At 35.0% G+C, this 23,184-nt stretch overlaps 1 protein-coding gene across 3 annotated transcripts in view; it reads left to right on the top strand.

Moving 5' to 3' along the window:
- Window positions 1–23,184, top strand: part of htr4 (5-hydroxytryptamine receptor 4) — a 179,550-nt gene that overhangs the window by 78,675 nt on the left and 77,691 nt on the right. The gene's annotated exons all lie outside the window — the stretch shown is intronic.

Raw genomic sequence — 23,184 nt, 5'->3', positions numbered from 1 at the left:
GGAACACCTGCCTTTACATGCATAAGAACTTTAATTACATCGAGAGTTGGCAGCTATAACAATGTCAACTCTTCTAAGGAGACTTTCCACAAGGTTTAGTATTTATAGGATTTTAACAAACGTCTTGAAGCACATTTGTTAGATCAGGCACTAATACTGGATAAGAATACCCAAACTGTTCCCAAAAAAAATTGAGAGCATGACTTTTGGCAATATGGTGTATATTCCAAAGATATTTACAGAGCAATGTGTTGATAGATAGTATGACCTATTATACATAAGAGCTATATCACTTGCGTAGAAGTGCGTATTGACGATATATAGCCATATCGCACTGCTACTCACGTCATATTGCGTTTATACAACAGTTTGACAGCATAATCATGTATATAAAAAAGAAAGTCAAACACAAAGACTCTAAAAATCTTTTTGTATCAGGAACTACTTTCTTCCGCTATTCCACATCTGTTGCTGACATCAGAAGCCATTACTAATTCACTAATGTAATTTTAGAGCTATTTGAATGATTCTCTAGGGTAGTATCTATCTATCTATCTATCTATCTATCTATCTATCTATCTATCTATCTATCTATCTATCTATCTATCTATCTATCTATCTATCTATCTATCGATCGATTGATCTGTCTATCTGTCTGTCTGTCTGTCTGTCTATCTATCTATCTATCTTTTGTGACGACAAAACGGATGATTTTGCTGACATTTTAGGATAATAAGGCTAAACGGCATGAAAAGCCATCAGTCATTTCCCAGCATTTCACTATTTCAAACAGGATTACACAATATTTATCCCTGAAAAAGCCAAAGCAACGCAATCATACCAGACTACTGTTGTGTTTGTGATAAGAAAAAACGCTAAACACATGGGGAAATTTTCTTTCTTTTTACTGAACTAGTTTGCAGTAATAAAAACAGGAGACTCATTAGAAACAAACAGAGGGCCAACTAAAAAATAACACAAGCCTAAACAAAGAACATACAAAATACACACATTCCATGTGAGTCCCATCTCACACTCAATACAATACAATTACTATGATATAAATACAGCACTGCAACATGAAAAATACAGTGAGATCGAATGTCACTCACCAACTTTTTAATGTTTTGATCTGGCAGAGTAATACAGAAGGGTGAGGAGGGTGAGGAGGCTGTATAAATTCTGATATCACACGGCTATCAGCCAATCAGATTATATATATATATATATATATATATATATATATATATATATATATATATATATATATATATATATATATATATATATATATATATATATATATTTTATATATATATGTATGTATGTGTGTATATATATCTATCTATCTATATATATATATATATATATATATATATATATATATATATATATATATATATATATATATATATATATATATATATGATTAAATATTTTATTCTACAAGCGTTTTTTGGTCTTTTTGCAGTATTTTCTTTAACACAAATTTTCATTTTACTAAGTAATTTGACTTTTTTTCACTTTATGTGTTCTTAGGAAACATGTAAATGTAAGCTAAATGCTTTCATATAAATTCAAAATACATTGAACTGCAATTATCTAACTAAAATAATCTAATGATAATTAGTTGGCATGTAGATGCAATAAACCAAATATTATAAATAATATATATATATATATATATATATATATATATATATATATATACCAGCTGTAAAAATGGGCCCAACAAGCTAATTAACTACTTCATATGTTCCCAAAACTACAAGTAAGACTGCTGTTGCTATGTCTGTTTATAGGCAGGCTATGTAGCAATGCAGTTACATCATTATTTGACTCTCAGTCAGAGGAAACTTGGGCCAAAATAAAGAAAAGGATAGAAAGAGGTACATTTTGTTACAAACCAAATATTATCAGTCCCCCTCCTCTCAGTGCCCTCATGCCCTCTTTAACAAGCGAGGCATTGGAAGGTGGCCCGTATGACTGCAGGGGCCGGATGACGTAAACCGGGGACAGCAGCAGAGCACTCAAACCTCATCCTGAATATCAGGGCTGAGGTCTAATACATCACTCTGGAGGAACGAAGCGGAGCTGAAAGGGTGTTACAAGCCAGAGGGAAATTCGACAAAGGCTTAGCGCTTTATTGAACTGCTAAGTGGAGTAGCCTTTACAATGTGCTACTGTCACACAAGACGCTAAACCGTGTTGAAGCATAGCTTTTAATTTCACTTTTTATTATTCGCCATAAAGTGTTTGCTTCTGACAGCAATGAGGTCAGTAACTAAATACAATGTCAGAGCATGACACCGATTATAGCCGAATGCCCATTTAGAGTTTAGACAAACTGTCAGTTGAAGTTATTCTGAGAAAATAAAAGAAACGCTGAGGCAAAAATGACGGTGTACTGGCAGGTTTGATAAAAATGTTCCTCTTGGACCTCCTGTATTTTTTCTTTTGTTGTTAGTTCTTGCGGTTATTAGAGTAATTCTTTAAAAGCACCAAGCACTAGTCAAGCGGATGGGAGTACTGTAGAACTAAATTACAGGCACTTTAACAAACAACCTGAACGTTTGGCAAAAGGCAACAATCTTTCATGAAGCCTTCAGAATTTGTGGATCATAAATCACAGACGTATGTAAACCACTGTGACCTTGAGTGCGGCACTTCACCCCAGGCTTCTCCAAAGGGAATTTTATGTAATAAGTCAACCGTAGTTTACCTTGCATTAAAAGCATCTGCTATACATGATGTTTTAAATGCTTTGATGCCAAGCACTAATAAAAATGATGGGGACTAAATTGCTAAAACATATATTTCATTATTAGAAGGACATTTTCGCAACATTAAAATCATATTTTAATAGATTTTCCATTTTTACAATTTAAATGAATATGAATTGCGACTGGAAGAGCATCCGCTGCTTAAAAAATATGCTGGATAAGTTGGCGGTTCATTCAACAGTGGCGACTCCTGATTAATAAAGGGACTAAGCCGAAAAGAAAATGAATGATAGATTATTTAAATGAAAACAATTGCACATGGGGTCATTATATATGTGCATATATTTTTCCATGGTCTGTTATATAATAATTTACATATTTTATGTTGTCGAGCAAGAAAATGTTTCTCAGTCCTACACATTTCACGTTTTTAACTGTCTGTCTTTTGCTTGACTCGAAGAGTTTATTAGGTTCATAATCACAGTGTTGGTGGACGATTCACTTGGCAAGGCACTTTGTGTGACCACACATTGATCACCATGGAAACAACATCACTACACAGTCCGCAGTACGAAACTCTCAAGTGCTCTTCCTCTGTGGCAAAACAATTTACAGCTGCCATGCAGTCATGTGTCAAGTCGATGCATTCCTGGAATTTCAATTAAGGCAAGACACTGCAGGTGAACAGGGCTTAAAATCAAGTAAAAAGTTGCTATCAACATTATTCCCCAGTTGATTTATTACATTAGGATTAGCAAACATTTATTTGCAAGTTTTATAAAATGTTGTGTAAATATGCAAATGATGCAAAATTTCATTAAATATACATTTATTAGAATTTATTTCTAAAACAAAAGTCTGAACATTGGATTTATTTCTGTTCCAATGTTTTGTGCATCTGTGTTAAATTACTTAGTAAAATGAGAATTTGTGTTAAAGAAAATACTGCAAAAAGACCAAAAATTATACGCTTGTAGAATAAAATATTTAATCATATATATATACAGGGCTCGAAATTAACCTTTTTGCTTGGTAGCACCGGTGCTCCTAACTTTAAAAATGTAGGCGCATCAGCCAAAATTTAGTCGCACCCACCAATTATGAGCACCGTTACTACAAGTTTTATACAAACATATTTATTGTATTTGAAATCAACACTAATCAAACTAACAAGCAAAAATATATATATATATATAAATGCAAACGTGTCGAAAATATGTCTTAACGAAATCCCGTTATCACAAGAAAATAGATTTTTATAACAGAACTGAGTGAGCAAAAGATACACGGAGCACTCACTGGCCCTGCACACACTGCTTAAATGAATCTGTTAACGGTATAACTTTGCTGTTCTCACAAGTGCTGTCTGATATTGCACTAATGCTTTTGACACATATTGTAGCTTATTATATGCATACATGTTAATAGCAATACTGGTTTATTTTTATGAGTAGCAATATTAGTTTACTCAATGCAAGTCCGTTCGCTATGGTGTACGTGGTGTTTAATTTGACATATAGCTGTCCCTTGCAAGGCGGACAGCATCTGGCGATTATATGAAGGATTAAACAGAAGCTCTCGTGCTAGATGTGGCAAACAGTTACCTAAAAACTCCATCCCACAGATGTTTTATAGCGGACTTGAAGCCAATGGAAGTCTTCTACTCTTGGAAAAGTGTAGATGGTGGATTAACATTTAGCACATGATCACTTCTAAGATGTTTCAGTATTTATAACTTTGGATGCCATGGTTTCTAAAACAAAGTCTGTCAGTGTTATCTTCATTCTCCTCTTCAGTGCTTTACAATTTTTCGTGGTAGTAGCTCTCTCTGTCATCCCAAGCCAGAAACGCTGACTGAGTGATTGACAGCTGATATTAAGCAATCATTCGTTTTCAGTGCTAGAGCAGTGGGCCAATAAGAAGAGCGTAAAGGCGGGGCACACATTACGGATTTGGATTTGTTTACTGCAGCAAGTTGACAAGACAACTGTTTTAAACCATTCCCGAGCGCTGCGTTTCGCGTTGCAAGTGCAGAGATGCATTCTGCGTGAATGTCTCCCGAATCTGCGCATGTGGTGAACATTTTACAGTAAAAACTGGTCGCACATAACAGTTTTAAGCACTCGCAGAAATGCTCCCAAATATATTTTAAGGTCGCATAGATGAAATTTCGGGCACATATGCGACCAAAATGGTCGCAATTTCGAGCCCTGTATATATATATATATATATATATATATATATATATATATATATATATATATATATATATATATATATATATAGATATAGATATAGATATAGATATATTTATATATATGCATGCATGCATGCATGCATGCATGCATGCATACATACATACATACATACATACATACATACATACATACATATATATATATATATATATAGAAATATATATATACATACATACATACATACATACATACATATATATATATATATATAGAAATATATATATACATACATACATACATACATACATACATATATATATATATATATATATATATATATATATATATATATATATATATATATATATATATATTATTGCATCTACATGCCAACTAATTATCATTAGATTATTTTAGTTAGATAATTGCAGTTCAATGTATTTTGAATTTATATTAAAGCATTTAGCTTACATTTACATGTTTCTTAAGAACACATAAAGTGACCAGATGTGCAGAATAGTGCACTACAACAGTTTATAGTCTAATTAACACTACTGAGGCAACAATTTTTGAAGTTTTGATCTTTGTTGAAATTAAACACATACAGTATTTGTCTTTATGTTTGTACTTTCATTTTAGTTGTCTTTTATTTATTTAATGCTACTTTCCAATATGAATCCTAATAGCATTTAACAAGTTTGCAGTGATAATAAAGCTTGTTAACAAGACTTCAATGATTAATGAAGGAATTATATTGCTTTGTTTCATTGTTTATCTTTTCTTACAAGTAGCAGAGTATTTACAGCCACTGTAGAGGCTATTTCTGTCAGTTCGCATAACATCCCTTTGTGGCCCCAGGCGGCAAAGTTGCAAACTGCAGTCATACCTAAAAAACACGTTCTTACTCCTTAAGAGCACCGGCGGTACAAGTCACGGCGGTAATGCTCATACTGATGGGGGGGGTGGGGGGTTTGGGGACGTGGTGTGTTTGCGAGCAGAGGAGCAAAACCAAAAACCACCCAGCTACATGACATAGAGTGCAGACAGCCTATAACAAGCTGTCTGTATAAACACACACATGGACACACAGCACCAAGCAAGGGACACACAGCATCACGCTCTCTCTCATTCACACAAATATACACACACACACACACACACACATAGACAGCACCAAGCTAGCGATGCACAGCATCACGCTCTCTCTCTCTCCCATTCACACACATAGACAGTCAGCAACAAACAAGCGACACTCAGACAGCATCACACTCTCTCATTCACACACATTAATACGCATGCTCGCTCGCTCGGGAGTCGGAAGCAATGTTGTTAGACTGCCCGCTTCCGTTCAAATTACACCAGTTACTGACCGCTCCTGCTCTTTATTTGGAAATAAATCGCCACGCTGCAAGAAATCTGGTCGGGTCCCGTGGCTCCTTTAGAGTGAGGCTTTCTTTTTGCAAATCATTCCCTCAAAGCTAAATGAAAAGAGGGGCGCGGTTAAGAATATTTGGACTTAAATTGTCAAACTGACATCAACAGAGAAGGACCAGAACTTCAAATGCAGAAGCAAATGGTCAAACTTTGATTTAAGATAACGGAAACATTTTTTTAAGTGGATTAATTTGCACACATTAAATATTGACCTAAGTTATTACAATGTGCACTATCAAAATAAACACTGTACATTGAATTCAAACAGACTTTAAGTAGGTCTTAAATGCAAATTTGTAAAATAGTGCATAAAGGTACACCTTTAACTCAGTTGACAGCCTTGATTATTAATGTCAGTGTGACAGATGTTTTACATAATGCTTTGATGTTTTCAAAAAATAATAAATCATAGCAAGAGAGCCGTATGGTAATCAGATCATTATCTCTGTTCATCTTACTATTTATCGCTTCTTACATTCTGCTCCACTAGCATCTATTCTCATGCTGCTGTGGTATTTTCATGAAAAACAGTAATGTTTTTCCTTAGTATGATCTTATATAGAGATTCCAGTCAACCTGGCAACATGCGGCATTTATTATAATAAAGGAAGGAACACTGGCTATTTCACAAGTCATTTACCCCTCTGAGTTTTGACAATGAAGCTGGCCGGGTGTCCTTCAGGCACTCACTTAGCACATACAGCAATAATAGCCATGTCATCTCAATTTAGACTGTGTGAAATGCTCTCCGCCTTTTTCTTAAAAGCCGCTTTCTCCTGTGTAATTCTTCTTTTTCCTTCGGGATACTTGCAGTCTCTTCTCATTTCTCACACGAACCTCACGCACCAAGCAGCATGTGTTTAGAGTCTGCAATACAGCGCGATTCTCTTCAGACGATATGCGCTCTCAGTGTTGATTTCATGCTTAATTTAGTGCTCTCTATTATGCCTCCACTCATCTGACTCATTCTGGGTGAATACTAATTGTGGGTGCTCGTTAGCTGTGTTATTTGTGCGTCACGAGCCGCCACTTAAATATGCTTTTTCAGAAACTTTTGTAGCTCCTGATAATTGGTGTTCATCTCAGCAGGTGAGAAATTCATTGTCATCTTCTGCATGACTTGTGAAATGTCCAGATAAGAAGGGTCATATACTTTATATGGCAATATAAATAGGTGCACTTAGAGAATCCAGCATGCACAAAACTGTCCCAAAGGTTCTGCGCACACATCAAAGTCAGTCATGGAGAAAAAATGGGTTTTTATAACTGGACATTCTAATCATAGCACACATACACACACACACACTGTGCACACAATACATGTTCACCAGCAACAATGGCAAAATCCTCATTCTTATATGCAAATCATTAATAAAGATTTAAAAGTATAGTGGGTAGCACGATCACCTTACAGCAAGAAGGTTGCTGGTTCGAGCCTCGTCTGGGTCAGTTGTTTCTATGTGGAGTTTGCATGTTCTTCCCGTGTTTGCATGGGTTTCCTCTGGGTACTCTGGTTTCCCCCACAAGTCCAAAGACATGCAGTACAGGTGAAATGGGTAGGCTAAAATTGTCCATAGTGTATGAGTGTGAATGAGAGTACATGGGTGTTTCCCACTGATGGGTTGCATCTGGAAGGGCATCCGCTGCGTAAAACATATGCTGGATAAGTTGGCAGTTCATTCTGCTGTGGGGACCCCTGACCCTGATTAATAAAGGGACTAAGCCGAAAAGAAAACGAATGAATGAAGCATTTACCCATGCTTCTACTGTACTGTATATGTGTTTTCCCAAACCCAAAACTCTCTTGTTTATTTTGTTTGAAAACAAATGAAAATATTTTTATAAAATCAGAGAGAAATTCTTAGAGACTGAAAGTGTATTCAGCTTTTAAAGCATTTCAAGTGAACAAACATTCAGAAATCTCTGATGGTCTCTGATGATGAATGATTTTTTTATGTATTGATATGCAAATCAATTTTTTTTTCCAATTCCTTTTTATTATATTTTAAGTAACATGTACATACACATTTCCATGTGTCAATTCCAACACAAACCAACAAACCAACAAATGAACAAACAAACCAAAAACAAAACAAAAGGCTTCTCAGTATTTTACATCAAAATACAACATCACCTCTATTACTAATCTTCTAGTAAAACATTTCCAAATCCACCACCTTTTAAAAACAGTGTAAAAGGTCCCCAAACTCTATCAAAAATTATATATCTATTTCTTATCATACAAGTTATTTTTTCCATTTTCATATTTGTCACCATCTCTTTCAGCCAACAACCTATAGTTGGTACAAATCAATTTAATATGTTTGTTTGACATCTATTTATAGCTGTTCTTTAGTCCATTTCGGTGTCTTTTTCACTCTTGTCTATGTTAAAGTCTTAGGTAGATGTGCATAAAATTTAATTTAATTTAATTTAATTTAAATTAATTTAATTTAATTTAATTTAATTTAATTTAATTTAATTTAATTTAATTTAATTTAATTTAATTTAATTTAATTTAATTTAATTTAATTTAATTTACATCAAAAGCAAATGTGCTCTTAAGCATTGGCTATGCAAAGTTAGTCACTTGCTATTGCAAAATATGACTGAGCATGTAAAATTTTCATTCATTCATTCATTTTCCTTTGGCTTAGTCCCTTATTTATCAGGGGTTGCCACAGCAGAATGAACTGCCAACTATACACAGCAGATGCCCTTTCAGCTGCAAACCAATACTGGGAAACTCCCATACACACGTACCCATACACTATGAGCAATTTAGTTTATCCAATTCACTTATAGTGCATGTCTTTGGACTGTGGGAAACCGGAGCACCCAGAGGAAACTTACGCGAACATGGGGAGAACATGCAAACTTCACACAGAAATGCCAACTGAACCAGCAGGGACTTGATCCAGTGACCTTCTTGCTGTGAGGCGACAGTGTTAAACACTGAGCCACCGTTCTGCCCAGCATATCAAAATATTAGTTATATTTGGAAAAAAAGTATTTACATTTTCAAGCTGTATCAAGTTGTATTCACATATTTGAATTACTGTATCTGGAGGAATAAAAGAGAGAGAGTTTGTGTGTACAGATTCTCTGCTAATATTAAACCTGTGAATTTTTACTATTAAAAAAGCAGCATCCTCACCATTGCGTTGTTAAAAAATATAATACAGCTTTTCAACAGTGATGACATTTTATTGACAAAATTCACAAGTTCCAACTATAAGAAGCAATAATTTAGACAGACAATTGTATAATTCATTTGAACAATAGCCATTTGATAAAGTTTCCAGTTAATCAAACCCAATACCTTGTCACGGTAATTAACATTAGCCAATAGTTGTATAGGCACTGTTTGAGTCTATGATTGCAACCCACACTCTTTCACAGTTACAGTGCCAGAAATGCATTGCCAAATGTTATGTAATAAAAGGTTGCAGCAATAAATTATCTTGATAGTTCTGACAATGAACCTTTACCACTGGGATCTGTCTTGATGTTGAACTTGACCTTCAGATCTCCTCATCTTGGTCAAAAAGCCTTCTGAAAGGTTTTTGGCAGAAATCTGACCCTCTACAATCGATTGCAAACTTCCACTGAGGTCTGGCTCTGTGTTGGCATGGACACCCACTTGGAAACATCCCATAAGTGGAACAACATTTTTTTATTTTTGTAAATGCTGTTTCTATTAAAAAAAATTATAATATTTTATTTAATAATATTTTAAGAATGTTTAGTTATATTCTTCCTTCAAAAAAGACAAAATGCTGCAAAATCAGATGAGTATTTATTGATGCTATACTGTAATAAGCAGACAAGCTACACTGAAGCTTGTGACCTCGCCAGAAAGTGTCTGCAAGTTGTAAATTGATCCAGGAGCTTTTGCTGTCACGACTATTTGCACACCTCAGCAGCACTGAAGAAAGAGACCCAGATGGCACTCTAGAAATGAAATGTGAAGAGCTGCACCTGATCAGCCTCCAAACAGGGAACAAAAGAGCAACAGGGGAGCTGTCAGGACATCTTTCAGCGGCAGTTAGGAAATGTCGGAGAGTGTTGTGCAGTGTGGCTACCGTGCTGCCCCTCAGTAAGCCGATGCATTTAAATATAATGTTTTATTAGCAATTGGAAAGTGTGATACTTTTCTCTTTTAGGTTCTGATTTTAATGGGAAGACCTTTGCACTCTCCTGTGTTTTATATGACAACAACAAAGAGTATATGTGTGCTCTTCAAGCATGTGCTATACACCTCATTGGTTTACTGCCAGAAAAGCCTTTCCTACAAGTGTTAGTTCTTTGAATTTGTATGGAAATCATGTTGATGTTTTACTAGAACTACAGAGGCAGTCATTCTGACCATTTTATTAATTTTATTTATTAAACACTATACATCTATAGTACCCTGACTTTTCATAAATGTGTATATTTTATTTAAACATTGATATTTATTTTGAAGTACAATACATGAAAGAGTTATAAGTATTTCTTCCTTGAAAATATATCAATTCCATCAAATGCATTTCATCGTCCTCTACTTTTTCCACGTGCCTTGATTATGTGTGGCTATGCTAACAAAAACATAACTTTCAAATAGCAAAAAAATACATTATTTCAGACATGTCTTTTAAACTTTCAAAAACAACATTTTTTACAGCTTAGAACAAGTTTTGCTTTCCTGCTTGTCAGTCAATGTGAGGTACAGTAAAACATGTTCTGGGCTGCTCTAGAAACTTGTACACAATTATAGGTTATACTAAAAAAATATCTTATATTTAGGGTAATGACATCATAATATGTTTCGACAGACATAAAAAGCTAAATTCTAAAATCTCAGTATAGGGTAATGACATCATAATATGTTTTGACAAACATTCAGAGCTTAAATCTAAAATCTCAATAGAAGCTTCAAATGTAAACATGATGTAACCATTTTAATGAATTACAGTCTTACCCTCACCGGCCTCTTTGTTAGGTACACGTTACTAGTTACTGGACCCCCTTTTGCCTTCAGGACTGCTTTAATCCTTCATGGCATGGATTCAACAAGGTACTGGAAATATTCCTCAGAGACTTTGATCCAAATTGACATGAAAGCATCATGCAGTTCCTGCAGATCCATGATGCGAATCTTCCATTCCTCCACATCTCAAAGATGTTCTATTGGACTGAGATCTGGTGACTGTAGAGGCCATTTGAATATAGTGAACTCATTTTCATGTTATAGAAATCAGTCTGAAATGATTTGCACTTTATGACATGGTGCGTTATCCTGCTTGAAGTAGCCATCGGAAGATGTGTACACTGTGGTCATAGATGGATGGACGTGGTCAGCAACAATACTTAGGTAGCCTGTGGCATTGACACAATGCTCAGTTGTTACTAATGGGCCCAAAGTGTGCCAAGAAAATATCCCCCACACCAATACACCACCACCAGCAGCCTGAACCGTTGATGGCAGGATGGATCCATGGTATCATGTTGTTAATGCCAATTCTGACCCAACCATCCGAATGTCGCAGCAGAAATCGAGACTCATCAGACCAGGCAACGTTTTTCCAATCTTCTATTGTCTAATTTTGGGGAGCCTGTGCAAATTGTAGCTCACTGAATTTATTCTGTTTTTATGACCATTCTCTATAAACCCTAGAGACTGTTGTGTGTGCAAATCCCAGTAGATCAGCAGTTTTTGAAATACTCAGACCAGCCCATCTGGCACCAACAACCATGACATTCAAAGTTAAATAAATTACCTTTCTTCTCCATTCTGATGCTCGGCTTGAACTGCAGCAGATCGCCTTGACCATGTCTACATGCCTAAATGCATTAAGTTGCTGTCATGGGATTGGCTGATTGAAATTTTGCAGTAATGAGCAGTTGGACAGGTGTACCTAATAAAGTAGACAGTGAGTGTATATGGACAGTCAGAATGTCCATTCTAGTAGTTAACACCCCAATAAAACATTTGACTCGTGTAAATTTACTCTATACTTATTTTGAACCTATATGTAAAATCTTTAGAGATCAAAATAACTTTTAAATAAGCAACTTTCCCCCAAAAATGCAGCTTATAAACATCTTTGAGCTCTCCGTGGCGATTACTTAAGCTGTGCTACTTTAGCCAATATGAAAGAAACTAATCCAAGATTATCTGGTAATGTGATGCATTTATACATCAAATATGAAACCTCCAGGTCTGCCCTCAGACACATCAAGGCCACTCTGATAATGTCAGAAAAATATGTTTGATATTAAAATTGGCATGATTATGTATGTGATCATACCTTGTAAATGGTATATGAACACTTGCAGTATAAAGAAATGTGTGTATATACAGTATGTAAGACAATACAGTAATTAACAATAAATGTCATTTTGCAATATCAAGCAGCACAGAACTTGACCACAAGAAGCCAGAACAATTTACAAATGGCCACTCTCACCTAAAAAATACCACTGAAAAAACATTTCAGACTTATTCAGAATTTACCAGTATTCCTAAGCAAATAAAAAAGAACCTTGCTGTTAGTATTTCAGGACCTTTATGTCACGACTACTTGAGCTCCAGAAGTATTTTGACAGACTAGAGGGAGAGGAATATGAGTTCGCTGTATATTTATAAACATAGAGTTTGTCCATAGTCCATACAAGAGTTTTAGATAGAGCACTTATAAAACCCACTTAAAATAGCTGCACTTCTCTCCAACAAATCCACTCGCATTTGTTTGAATCCATTTATGAATGAATCCTGAAACTTGAAAGAGCCATAGAGAGAGGGAAATGGTCAACAGAGGCATGAGCTTGCAAAAACAGTGATAAAAGTGACTCTCGTTCATGAGCTTATGGTCATTAGACCTGGACGTCTGTTCGTTCAGCCCAGACGTTTACTTTTCATATGGCTGGAGGTTAATTTCTCCACATCACACGCTTGTCCAATGCCAGCCAAGCTTGGAATTAGATTTTCACGCAGACTTTCACGATTCCTTTTTTTCCCCTACGGGACCGACCCACAGGGAAACACTTTTGCATGACTGATCGTTCATACATGCTTCAGGAGTTGTGCAAAGACTGATTGCAAATTGGATTCTGATCACAGATTTGATATATAACCGATCAAATGTAAAGCCAATGGGCACCGTTGCTTCTTGAAATTCAGCATGGGCTCTCAGAGGAAAGCCTGCAGTGGTCTGATGGGACTTGTTGCTGTGGAAAGATGATCGATGATTCATACATAGTGTCATGCTTTTATAGTGAAGCACCTCAAATTTTGAACGCTATAATTTATGACCGGGAAATGACCAGTGGGACATTTGACATCACTATCATTTATGGTCATTGCTTGAGGCAAGACGCTACTGACAAAAACTAATGTTTTCTTTCTTTTTATGTCAGAAAACTTCCAAATATACTTTTCTCAAAATGCCTTTTTTTTCAGGAACAAAGCTATCAGTCTTTTATATTGTAAAAAAAAAAAAAGGAGAAATGTTTGTAGTTTTAAATAAAACAAGAAATTTTTTTAAATGTTTTATAAAAGATACTATTTTTATTCATATTTAAAAACTTAAAATAAATTTAAATTAAAACTTTACATTTATTTACACTTTCTGAGTGAAAAAATAAATCCTTTATTAAAAAAGTCCTGTATATATATGTATATATATATATATATATATATATATATATATATATATATATATATATATATATATATATATATATATATATATATATATATATATATATATTAGAAGTTTTAAATAAAATAAATTATTTTTTACTTTTTTTATATTAAAAGGATTTACAAAAGATACTTTTTTTAAAATTCAGAATTAACACAAGCAATTTCCGAATGGAAACAGTTTCTATACCAAATTTAATTCAACAATGTATTACTAAAAAGCACTTTCTGAATGGAAAAATAAATCCGCAATAATCTCTAAAATGTTTAAATTGGTTTTGTCAAATATTTAGATTCTTAGAATTATTTTCCAATTTAGTAAAAGTTTAATTACAAAATATTTAAATATAATCATTTTCAAATTTTACCATAAATAAATTTGCAAAATAAGGTACTAATAGAGTGTCCGTAGCAGTACCTTGTATTTGCAAATAAAAGTCTTTCTCAATCCAAAAAGAATTTTTAGTTACTCTATTATTTTTGTGATGGTAATCTCTCATCATTGTTTATACAGTAATATTTGAATGCATCCAAACCTGCTTTATTCGATATATTTGTGTATAAAGAAGTCACATCAAGTGTAACAAGCAAGTCTGTAGTATTTATGTTAGACATTTGGTTTAATTTATGTCAAACTTAATTTTCAAATATTAAAATATTACAAAATTGTCATTACCTTTTGTTCACTCTGCATTCTTCTAAACAGACCAAAATGTGTTAATACAGGTCATGTGCCAGTAAACTGTCCTGTTCAGGTCAAAGTCCACCCGATTATATTCCTAGATTCCACTTATAACAAGCTGAGTTCATGCAGTGTCATAATTACTGTAATTTCATGATGACTACCCATGACGTTCTACATCCTTGCACTATGAATTCTCTTGCAGCACACAGACATACATTAGCACCTAAATAAATCTACAGCACTTAAGTGGCACAGCGGTCACACATTTCAAGTCAGAGTTCTCAGAAAATATCCAGTTTACGAGTTGTAATTATGAATTTCACAAAGACGTGAATGCTTTTTACTAGTCAGAATCTTGTAATCATGGTAATTCATACATGACGTGAATCCAACCCTCTGTCAACTATAAGAATGAACGTTGTAAAAAAAAAACTTATTGTGGGTTCCTTTTTAGCACTGATTATATATAACATTATTGCTTAAAGAAAGAATCATGGCTTTGTCAGTATTTTTTCTCGTTTTTCTACTTTTGCACAGTTGACTGAAATATATTAGACCCAGCAAATTACACTTCATCTTTTTCTCCACAGTAACCCAAGATTTATTTTGAGAGCTATTAGCAAAATAAGCAATGCTGCTTTTCATGGAGTGTATGTAATAACTCAAAATACATTGTGATAAAGCCTAGTTTATTGGTCCACTGGGTCAGATTGTATTCTCACCACAATGAACCACTCTGGAGTTACTTTTCAGGCCATTTTCAGGCCAAATGTGATCAAATATGCACACCAAACTAAGAAATAAATGCCAGCCATCTATGAAAACACGGTAAGGTAAAAGGATAGTTCACCTTTAAACTAAAATAAATGTTTGTTTCATTTGTTGAACACAGATAAAGATATTCTGAAGAATGTTGGATTCTGGAGTTGACAACTACAAAAATGAAAAGAAAATGTAGTTAGAATTTATTTATCACCAAGAGGTTTAAAACTGTTATTAGTTTCATTATTCTATTAGACACAAAATAAGATACTATGAAGAATATCAGTAACAAGGACACATCCACAGTAGGAATAATAAAGTATGTGCCTACAGATGCGGTCATTTTGACATTTTTAATTGTTGTAATTTAACAGCTTTATTGAAGTAAAACCCATAATACTCTGACTATTTCTAAAAATGGGTATATTTCTGTCTAACAATGTTATTTTTTTTTAAATCAGAGCCCCTAGTTTTTTTACGATACCACAAATGCTGAATCCGACACAAAATCTATAAAAAGTCCCAAGTGATTTACATGTGAAGTCAATGCAAGGAAGGGATTAGACATCCTGTGGCGCGGATTGGGTGTTTTGTGTGTTTGACTTCAGGCTGCAAAAGAAAGTGGGAAACATAGTGGTCAAACTGCATGCATTTCAACGTCTGGTAGTTTTTCTCGTGACTTTGAAAGTGTGTGCCTCTGTTGCCTAGCAACTTTCTGCTAACATAAGGATAACTTTTTGATAGCAAAAGCAAAACTTTACTTCAAATATGTTCTCCCCTGCTTGTAAAAGTGAAAATTAAAGTTAGACACTGTCCTTCATGGGCGGTTTAGTAGCCTAACACAGTTTTAGGGTGTATCACCAAAAAGATTGTATTTTTAGGATAATAACTTCATTAAATATGACAACCAACATTTAAATCTTAATTTTAATATCTCAGTAAAAGCTTTGAATGTAAACATGAAGTGACAACATGACTTCTCTCTCACAGCTTCTCTCCCATAATGCACATCAGAACTGAAAATTCTGTACGACTGCCAGAAGGGAGCATATGCCAACAGTCGTTTCTAAATGTTGTGTGCAGTGGAAAGACGGCTTTAGACTAAAAGAAAAATGGAAAATCACAATCACAATTTTAATTGTATCTGCTTCTTTACTGTATTGTTAGATCCTTTATTAGATTTCATGGACTTGTGCTCACTTACAAAACCATCCCAATCAATCTAAAATGATCAATTCATTCTTAATTTGGATATTTAAGTAATCTGGTGGAATTGTATTCATATACCGATATTTATCGCAAAATATAGCAGCGTTAGATTTTATCAATATCGTGCAGCCCTAGTCAGAACGACCGCTAGTTAGAATTTTGCTATTCCAATGTTAATAGTTTTTGTCATATTATTGTAATTGAGCATTCCTTTAAGTTTTACATGGTAGTTGATCAGTAAAAACAAATAAAAGCTTGTCGTTTGCCTTGGGCGTGTTGTGTGTCAGGGCTGCTGTCGTTCATTGGAACTGTAATGTTGTCTCAAGTCTACATTTTCTCTTTTTTTCCCACTGCAGTTGTTTTCATCCTTTTAGATTCTGCTTACAGGTGCCATGGTGAAAAATCAATACGCTGGTCGAGCACGTACACAGCTGGCTGTGTGACATCCGTCAGTGACAGGGCTGTGTTTGGCATTATAGCAATGGACCATTGCTGACAACCAGCCCATGAATTGCAAGACTTTCAGCCAGAATTTCTTCACAACAGATTGGCTGTTAGATGTGCGAGAAACGGGCTGGCAATAATTTGTTTATGGTTCGCAAATGAAAATATATGGGCCAAATCCTGGAGGATAGCTTGGTCATGTGATGCATTTAATAAGCGTCTTACGTATTGTACTTTATGCGCTAAAGCAATCGGTGTAATTGTGTCACCCAATTTTAATTATGTTCCTTTTTATTAACATTGGCTGGAGTAAATGCGGCAAGAACAATGAGAGAACATTAAGCCCATTATTCTTATGCAAAACCTTATTTGTACTCTCCCCATTCAGCTGTTTAGAGAAATGGGAATACTCTAAGAGGGTGCATGACTTTTATTGTGGGCCAAATTGATTCAATTCAAAACAAGCAATATAATTAAATAACATCCAAAAAAAAAAAAAAAAGCTGGTGTGTACTACCTTCAGTGTTGGACGCCTTGGGTAAAGTCACAGCCAAATAGAAAGTGTGAACTACGCTACAGTTAAAAAGTTTCGGGTCATTAAATTTGGAGTAGTTTTTAGAGGATATTAAAAACATGAATGCATTAAATTGTTAAAAATTACAGCAAAAACATTAAATATTACAATTGCATGTGTATGGGTGTTTCCCAGTACTGGGTTGCAGCTGGAAGGGCATCTGCTGCATAAAAAATATGCTGGATAAGTTGGCGGTTTGTTTCACTGTGGTGACCCCAGATTAATAAAGAGACTAAGCCAAAAAGAAAATGAATGAATGAGTGAATGATTGAATATTACAATTGCTATTATAATCTATCTAAATGTCTGTTTTGACATGTTTAATTAGAAGAAATTTAAGAGTTGAGTTGCTAAAGCTTCTACTGTAAGTATTGTCTGAAAAGTTCTTTTAAACTGACCCTTTTTTCTCTGGCCCCTGTGACTAGGTTTAGTAATTTCACTTTTATGGTGATGAATAGGTTCTTGACATTGCCTTTAAAGTGAAAGAACTGAACACAAGCACATAGGAAGCTGAGAACAGGGCTCATTTTAGAAGAACATTTCAGCTGGTACTTAGAGGCTTTTGCATCTGAATGTTTCTTGAGCAGCAAATCAGCATATTAGAATAAAGAATCTGTGACACTGAAGATTGGTGGAAATGAGCTTTGCCACCACAAGAATAAATTAGATTTTAACCCTCCTGTCGTTTTACAATTCTGTATACACCATTTGTCCTTCAGGTGAAAAATTGCACGCCTTCACTAAACTTTAAAAATAAAGCAGCTAAATGTCCTTTCAATTCTCAGATTTATTTTACATTAAAGAAGCAACCTCATTTTCATCACAAACTCTGTGAATGTCTTGGTTATCTCTCATCAGTGTGGGGTATTTCATCAATGTTTAATCAGAAAGCAACACTCACTTTTAACTGAAGTAGAGGGTATATTTTCTATTGCTAAAACTACCTGCAGAAGTGTAATAACTTTAGCAAGACAGTATTGATCAAAGGTAAGGTAGCTGATTTGTGTGTGTGCGTGTGTGTGTGTGTACGTGTGTGTGTGTATTAGGGAGGGTATATTTTTGGAGTGTCAATGTGTGGCTAGTTGTTTTCTGGTGTAAAAATGGTGTTATTGACCGTATTCTACACATACGAGCAGGTGCAGCTGTTGGAATCTTTTTGGATCGAGACTTCCAGTCTTAATCGTTTCCATTGATTTTTAGATGTTTAAACTCAGTACTCTGATTCTTATCCTACTTTTTATATATAGTCACGAATACACTTGTTTGTAGAGCAAGTAGTTTGATGGATTTCTGTGATTTATTATATCTAGTTATTTCTCCAATCCGCAACTGAAACGGAAGTTTTAAATCTTTTGCAAAAACCATCTTTTAAAAGTGACTCATATCGGATTATCTGCATTTACACTGCACACAGCAAAGATGCAATAATAAGGAAAAAATGCGGGCGCTGACTAACAACAGATAATAAAAAAGAGATCTTTTCGAGAGGGGTCTGGATGCAGACCTGGGGCAGTGCAATCTAGGCTGCATCCAAGGCTTTTTAATGGGCTCACCTATCCCCACCCCTAACCCTAACCATCACAGTGACGTCACTCGCTCCATTTGAGTGCATTGTGTCAGACATTGCATCGCTGAGTGATGCAATCTCAGCTTGCATCATAAAGGCTGCATCCAGAGACTATTGATCTTTTCTCCATTCCTGTACTTAATTTTTAAATTAAGAATTTTAAAATTCTTTTTGACAAGTTGTTTATTATCATGCTTAAATAGCTGTGCTTCATGACAATATAAAAGCTTTTTAGTCCTCATGTATGAGATTTAGGGTTTGGGACTCTGCTAAAGTCTGTTCTGAAATGAAGCAGCAGAGTTGACGTAATACGATATGGTTTTTAACGATGCGCGACTCGCATTGCCCAGTTAATTTTTGACTCGTAAGTCAACAGAAGGGTTAAAAAGTAGAAAAATACTTATTTTAAGTAGCTTTAATATTATACTGTTTTACTGTGTTTATGATTAAATAAATGCAGCTGTAATTACAAATTTCTGACCTCCAACTTTTGTATTCCTTTATACGTATATTAACAAGACTTACAACACATCAGACACTATAGGAAATGATATTTAAGTCCAGTTCGGATAGAGTCCAATGCTCGATTGCAGCAGAGAGTTGTCTGACACAAGCTGGGAATGATTTAAGACAGCAAGTAACGCTTGGTCAGTGCTTCTGTCATTCGCTAACAAATACTTCCTTTCGTTGCTGCAAATCTCCTAAGGCCTAACCTTTCCAAATTTGTTACAAAAGAATGATATGTGAGGCCCATTTAAGCACCCCTATATAAAAAGTCAATAAATTGCATCAGGGTGATATTTGGCGGACCTAACCCAGCCATTTTAGTGGAATATGTCGACAATTAGACCGAACAGATGACTCAGAACACCTGCTATGTTTCGTGCAAAGAAAAATGTGTTGCAACCTTTGAAACTTTGAGAATTTGAATGTGCATCGATGACTTTTAAGTCCATTAAACAGCAACACTGACCTGAAGGGGTAGAGGCTGCATTGACGCATTGTGCTTTTAGAGAGCAGCTCTAAACGTGCTGTGGCAAACACATGGTTGGATTAACAGGCACCATGGCCGGGAATTGAATGTAAACAGGAACCCCGACACACACAGACTGAAGCATTGACAAATCTGGGTTAAAGAGACTGACCCCGTCCCGTTTAGTTGAAGCTATTGTGAGTAAAATCTGTCTTCTGTGGCTTTTTTCTCAGCCTTTGAGATTTCCGGACATGTCCAAAAATGCATTCTATAGCCACAAGGCACAAAACGATCATCCTTCTACAATGTGCAGGAGATGGAAAAGTGTGAGGCACAGAATGCGAAATTGTTGTGAAAGGGGGAAATATCTTAAGGGGTGAGAGTTTTCATTTCTTCAGCCAGTCATGGATTGTTTGTATCAGACAAACAGTGAAACTTTTTAGCTTTTGTGCTGCAGTTAATAACAATTTATTGTTGTAACGTTCTTTGTTGTGCAGCTGTTCTTCTTTTGAAATGCATGGTGATGACGTTTTTGTGAAGCCCTTCAGAGTCAACAAGCTTTACCTAGTGCAGGTCCATAATTACTTCACCTTTGAAATCCTTATTCTCGGAGTAGCCTTTGTAAACTGAGTGCGGTTTATTCAGGAGTAAAGAGTTTTCTTTTTTCTTTAACCCCACTTATGGTTTTCTACAGTGTCAAGGTGACTTTTATTTTTATTGGTTTATTTTTGCTGCAAGTTTGTTTAGGGAAAACCGATAGAGCTTTTTGAGTAAGTGTTTATAATTTGCTTTCAATGGTTGATGGTTTATTCCGCTATGGCGACCCCTGATAAATCAGGGACTTAGCTAATTGAATGAATGAATGAATGAATGAATGAATTTGCCCTCTCATAGACTGTTTAGCTTAAACTACCATACAGAAGTTTAGGACAACAACAGAATATTTTTTTTTTTATTATTCATCAAGGACCTTATAAATTTATGTGTCAAACTCAATTTAAAGTGACAGATATGACAGTAAAGACATGTATTATGTTACAAATTACTTAAATTTAAGAGATGCTGTGATTATTATGCATTATATATATATATATATATATATATATATATATATATATATATATATATATATATATATATAAATATATGTTAATATAACATATATACATACAGTTGAAGTCAGAATTATTAGCCCCCCTGTTTATTTTTCCCCAATCTCTGTTAAACAGATTTTGTTCAACATATTTCTTAACATAAAAGTTTTAATAACTCATTTCTAATTACTGATTTATTTTATCTTTGCCATGATGACAGTAAATGATATTTTACTAGATGTTTTTTCAAGACACTTCCATACATCTTAAAGTGACATTTAAAGGCTTACTTGGGTTAATTAGGTTAGGCAGGTTAGGGTTGGTTTGTTCTATAGACTACTGAAAAAATATATATATATATAAATTATCAGAAAAAAAAAATCACACATACAGTGAAAATTCCCTTGCTCTATTAAGCATCATTTGGGAAATATAAAAAAATGGGGGCTAATAATTCTGACTTCAACTGTAGTTAAACAACATAAAAACCTTAAGAGAGCTGTGTACTGTTCTGTACTATACTCTACTGTATAGCTTGAGCTGTGATGTTTCTATAAATAGCAACAGTAATCTGGGTCTGTTTTTATTGTGTTTGAACTGCTTTTGTGAATGCCGTACTTACCATTGTTTGAGGACCTGGCGAGAATGCATCTGTTGAGAAATGCGTCTGTAGAAGCAGATAAGTGTGACGAAAGGCTGTAAAGGAAATCTTATGTGGAAATGCCATATATGGCAATGAAAATTAGTATGACAATATGAAAATATATAACCATGTACATGCTGCTGTTTATTTAGAATACTTCATATTACACCGGTTACTCACTGAAGCTAAGCAGGGCTAAGCCTGGTCAGTTGCTCTATGGGAAACAACATGGGAAAACTAGGTTGAAGTTGGAAGTGGTATTAGTGCGACATGCAGGGGACGCCCAACCTGTGATCTGTGTGAGCCCCAGTATAGTGAAGGGAACACTATACTGTCGGATGAGATGTTAAACCGAGGTCCTGACTCTCTGTGGTCATTAAAAATCCCATGGCACTTCTCGTAAAGAGTAGGGGAGTGACCCCGGTGTCCTGGCAAAAATCCCATCATCGCCCCTTACCCGTCATGGCCTCTCAATCATTCCCATCCACTATCACTGTCTCTCCACTCCACCAATAGCTAATGTGTGGTGAGCACACTGGAACCGTTGTCCTGTGGGTACCAACACATCATCTATGTGGTTTCTGCACATTGGTGGTGAGGTGGAGAGAACCCCCATCATGATTGTGAAGCACTTTGGGTGTATGGCCATACACAATAAAAGGCGCTATATAAATACACACATTACATTACAAGTATAAGTATGTTTATGGATATAATATAAGTTAAAAAATAAGACCTATTGTTTTTTTACCACTTGTAAATCCATTCCCCATATTTTTACTCAACACAACACTGAAAATGATGTGGAATCCACAATCATGAGCATGTTTATGTTGCTGTGATACTAGAACTCGCATCAGAATGCAAACGGTTAATGCAACCATGTCATTTAAAAAGACAACCTTGAGCTGATTAGAATTTAAGATCAGAAAGGTTATGAAGCTCAAAAAGACTGACAAAATCTGTTTTTTTCAGAGTCTTCCAGATCCTTGATAGGTTGACATTTTGTCAGTCAGGTGAACAGGCAGGTCATCGTCCTCAGATTTTTTTCAAGGTTATTGTCTTTCAGATGCATAATGAAGTTGATGTTACATACTAATATATTTCAGCTACATATTTATGAACAGTTCAAAAATAAAAAAAAATTTCCACACAACCAGTCTCCGTGACAGTATTTAATTCAGAATGGGA

This window comes from Danio rerio, chromosome 14 (genome assembly GCF_049306965.1).
Source record: "Danio rerio strain Tuebingen ecotype United States chromosome 14, GRCz12tu, whole genome shotgun sequence".
NCBI classification, from domain to species: Eukaryota; Metazoa; Chordata; class Actinopteri; order Cypriniformes; family Danionidae; genus Danio; species Danio rerio.
The sequence above is the reverse complement of the archived record's forward strand: the minus strand, read 5'-3'. Positions and strand labels throughout refer to the sequence as shown.